Raw genomic sequence first — 4,328 nt, forward strand, 5'->3', positions numbered from 1 at the left:
CAGTAACGCAGTGCACATGCCCACCGGTGTCAGCTAAACACTGGGCATGCTCATCACTCTCCGCAAAAAATGGCGCGCGACCTTCCTTTGATGGTCCAATAGGGAACCATGGAGGACCAAAACAAAACTGGTCCTCCTGCCAATCAGAGCAACCCCATTGTCTGAGTGCGGAAGTTGGACCATGAGTTTCTGAAGCTGCTACTCCTGCTCCTCTCTTTCTGAATCAACATTGAGCTTCACCCAGACTGCAAATTCTTTCCTCTGTCTAAGATTTGTGAGTACAGCACTCTCTTTTCTCGCCCCCTTTGCCATTTCTATTTCTTTCCGGAGTTCAATTGTTGACTTACAGCAACTGAAAGGAAAGGGATTGAAGCCAGGGAGGGGACAGACTATGGAAAAGTGATCGAGGTCTGTGTCTCAATTGGCAAAATAGACAGACAGGAGGCTGGAAGGACACAGCAAATCAGGCAGCATCACGAGGTGTAGAAGTCGATATTTCGGGTGTAACCTTTCCTCAGGACTGGGGATGGGTGCCGGGTTCGGGGGCTAAAGTGGGGATAGGTGAAGACAGGGAGAGGATACAGTCTGATTAATCATTGGGTGGAAGAAATCAGGTTGGTGGCAGGAAGGAGTGGTAGTGAGGGGCACGGGGCTGAGAAGGGAGTCGGGTGATGGAAAGGGAGGTTATTTGAAATTGGAGTACTCGATGTTGGGTCCTGCAGGCTGTAGGTTGCCCGGGTGGAAGATGGGGGTTGTTCCCTAATTTGCGGTTTGGTTCGTTATGGCAATAGAGGAAGCCTATGATGTTCTTGTCAGAAAGGGAGTGGGAAGGGGAATTAAAATCGATGGTGACTGGGAGGTCTGGTCAGCCTCTGCGGACCCAGCTGTGATGCTCGCCAATCCGTTCCCCAAGTTTATGCTCAGTCTCCCCGAAGTCGAGAAGACCACAATTTGCAAACACGTGGCAAATGCAGTATCTCAATGTGAAGTTATAGTCTTTGCTATGGAAAAAAAGCAGAAAGGAGATGTATTGTTTAAATGGTGATACTTTGGGATGTGGAGAAAGTGAGAACTGCAGATGTTGGAGATTAGAGTCAAAGTGTGGCGTTGAAAATGGTGGTAGGTCAGGCAGCATCTGAGGACCAGGAGAGTCGACATTTCGGTCCCGAGCACTTCATCAGGAATGATGTGTGGATGGACAAAGGGTCTGATTCGGTTCTATATAACTCTAATCATCTTCAGTGAGAGCAGAAGTGTGATTGTGAAGGCTGGAGTTTCAGAGCAGCTTTCAAAGATGCTTTGCCCTTAATGTGGATGGACAAAGGGTCTGTTTCTGTGCTGTATGACTCCAATCATCTTCGGTGAGAGCAGCAGTGTTTCTGAGGAGTTTTCAAAGATGTTTTGCCCTTAATGGGAGTAGAAGGTACAATGAAATCTTGCATTTGTGAGACAGCAACTGAGTGAGTGAGTAAATCCGAGGTTTTGGTGCAAAGTGGGAATTCATTGCCCTGTGAGGATGAAACTCTACTTATTGAGTCATTTATGCTGGTCAATGAAACCAGGCTCAAGATTAGGAGGAGTAAATTTAGGACAGAGATGAGGAGGAACTGCTTTTCCTGGAGTGTAGTGTATCTGTGGAATTCTCTGCCCAAGGAAGCAGTAGAGGCAGCTTCATTAAGTATATTCAAGACACAATTGGATGGGTTTTTGCAATGATAGGGGAATTAAGGGTAGTTGGGACAATGCAGGGAGGAGGATCTCAGATGGTGAATAGATTAGCCATGATCTTAATTGGATTTTTGAACAAGAGGAAGGCATGAAAATGGTTTCAAGACCAGTTTAGAACAGTTACAGAGTCAGAGAGCACAAACAGACCCTTCAATCCAACTAGACCATGCTGACTGTGTTCACAAACTAAACTAGTCCCACCTGCCCCATTCTCCCACTTTCTCCCCGTAACCTTTGATCCCCCTGATACTCAAGAACCTATCTGTCTCAGTTTTAAATATCCTCAGTGACCTGGCCTGCACAGCCTTCTGTGGAAATAGATTCCACAGATTCACCGCTCTCTGGCTGAAGAAGTTTCTCCGTTCTAAAAGGTCTTCCCTTTACTCTCAGGCTGTGCCCTCTGGCCCAAGTCTGTCCTACCAATGGAAACATCTTTGCAATGTCCACTCTGTCCGGGCTTTGAAGATTATGTATGTTTCAATTAGACCCCCCCCCTCCCTCCCCCCGAGTGTGGGCCTGTTAATCAGCATGAACCAGACCCTTCAGGATGAGGTACAGCAGGGATTAGAGTCAGCAAAGTGAGAATGGAGGGAGTGTGTGTGGGATGGAGATTTTCAGCTTCTAGGGAATGAGAGAGAAAAGTGAGTTCGCTATAAATTAGAATTGATCGGAGGGGCCAAAGAGTGGTAGATGGAATTTAATTTTGAGAAATGTGAGTTGTTGCATTTTGGTCAAGCAATCCAGGCAGGACTGACACAGTTAAGAGGAGTGTTGCAGAACAAAGAGTCCTTGGAGTGCAAGTTCCATAGTTCTCAGGTAGACAGGATAGCCTTTGTTGGTCAGAGCATTGAATAGATTTGGGAGGTCATGTTGTGGCTGTCCAGGATGTTGGTTAAGCCACTTTTGGAATACTGCATTTAGTTCTGGTCTCCCTGCTGTAGGAAAGATGTTATGAAACTTGGAAAGGGGTCAGAAAAGAATAGGCCAGGGGCATTTTCCATGGAGCATCAGAGGCTGAGGGGTAAAATTATAGACCTTTGTAAGGGATAGAGGGGAAACCCTAAGGTCTTTTCCCCAGGGTAGGGCAGTCCAAAACTAGAAGGCATATGTTTGAGGTGAGAGTGGAATGATTTAAGAGATTGCAGGGGCAACCACTTCAGAGGGTGGTGCATGTATGGAATGAACTGCCAGAGGAAGTGAGGGAGGCTGGCACAATTACAACATTTAAAAGGCATGTGGATGTCTGTCTGTTCTCAGCTCTGCTGGATGTCTGTTGAAGTTCTGAAGCCCCCCCTCTACACCTTCTAGGACAAACAAACATTCAGTCAATCAAGCCCCAATCCACAATCTCCCAGCCAGTCAACAATCCAGGCACAGTGTAGTCACAGCAGGGAATCAGCTGCCCTGAGTGCGGGAAGGCCTTTACCCAGGCCTCTGCCCTGCTGAGGCATCGGTGGGTCCACACGGGGGAAGAGGCCCTTCAGCTGCCCCGAGTGCAGAAAGACATTCCGTGAATCCTCCAACCTGTTGAGGCACCAACGGGTCCACACAGGGGAAGAGGCCCTTCAGCTGCCCCGAGTGCGGGAAGGCCTTTACCCAGGCTTCCTCCTTGCTGATCCACCAGCGGGTCCACACGGGGGAAGAGGCCGTTCCCCTACACAGTGTGGGGGTAGGCCTTTATCCAGGCCTCTGCCCTGCTGAGTCCACGCAGGGGAGAGGCCTTCAACTGCTTCTCCCACCTGCGGAGCCACCAGCGGGATCATGTGGCATTGCAGGGGGATTGAAAGAATGACGGCCGAGTGCCTTTATTAACTGGACTATCAACCCAGTTCCAGTGGCTCCCGAGTTCGATTCCCACCGCGACAGATGGTGGAATTCGAATTTGGTCAGAAATCTGGAGTTCAGAATCTAACGGTGAAACCATTGTCGGTGGGGTGGGGGTGGAAGAAAACCCCCATCTGATTCACTCAGTTCTTTTTTAGGGAAGACTTGAGCAGTTATTAGAGCAGTCGTCCCAGCTGCATCCTTTACCTGGTCTGCCCTACACGTGACTCCAGCCCACAACAGTCTGGTGGACTCTACGCTGCTCATCCAACTTGATTGGAATACAGGTTGAAATTGCTGAGTGAGGCAATACTTCCTCCAGGTTAAGGCTGTACCAAGGATCCAGTTACAAAGGGACGACTCAGTGGTGACCAATAATGAAGAAAGTGAGGGGTTGCACATTGACCTTGAGCTATTTTTTAAAAATTGCTACTTTTTCTACGCCTTTCTGCTGGGAGATTCTGAAGCTGTAACAAAGTTGGGTCACAATAAAGATTACCTGAACTTCACACTGAGCTCAGACTCTCACTGAGAGCTTTAAACTGCAACAGGTTTTTGTTTTAAAACTGCTCATTTTACATGTGAAAGTGAGAACTGCTGATGCTGAAGATCAGAGTCAAGATTAGAGTGGTGCTGGCAAAGCACTGCAGGTCAGGCAGCGTGCAAGGACCAGGGAAATTGCCAGAAACGTTGATGTTCCTCAGATGCTGCCTGACCTGCTGTGCTCATTTCTGACAGTCTCCTGTACTATGTTTCCAATGTTGTGTATCGGTTGC

Source organism: Chiloscyllium plagiosum, unplaced genomic scaffold (assembly GCF_037043375.1).
Source record: "Chiloscyllium plagiosum isolate Xiang-an unplaced genomic scaffold, Cpla_swu_hap1 HiC_scaffold_27, whole genome shotgun sequence".
In the NCBI taxonomy this organism is placed as follows: domain Eukaryota; kingdom Metazoa; phylum Chordata; class Chondrichthyes; order Orectolobiformes; family Hemiscylliidae; genus Chiloscyllium; species Chiloscyllium plagiosum.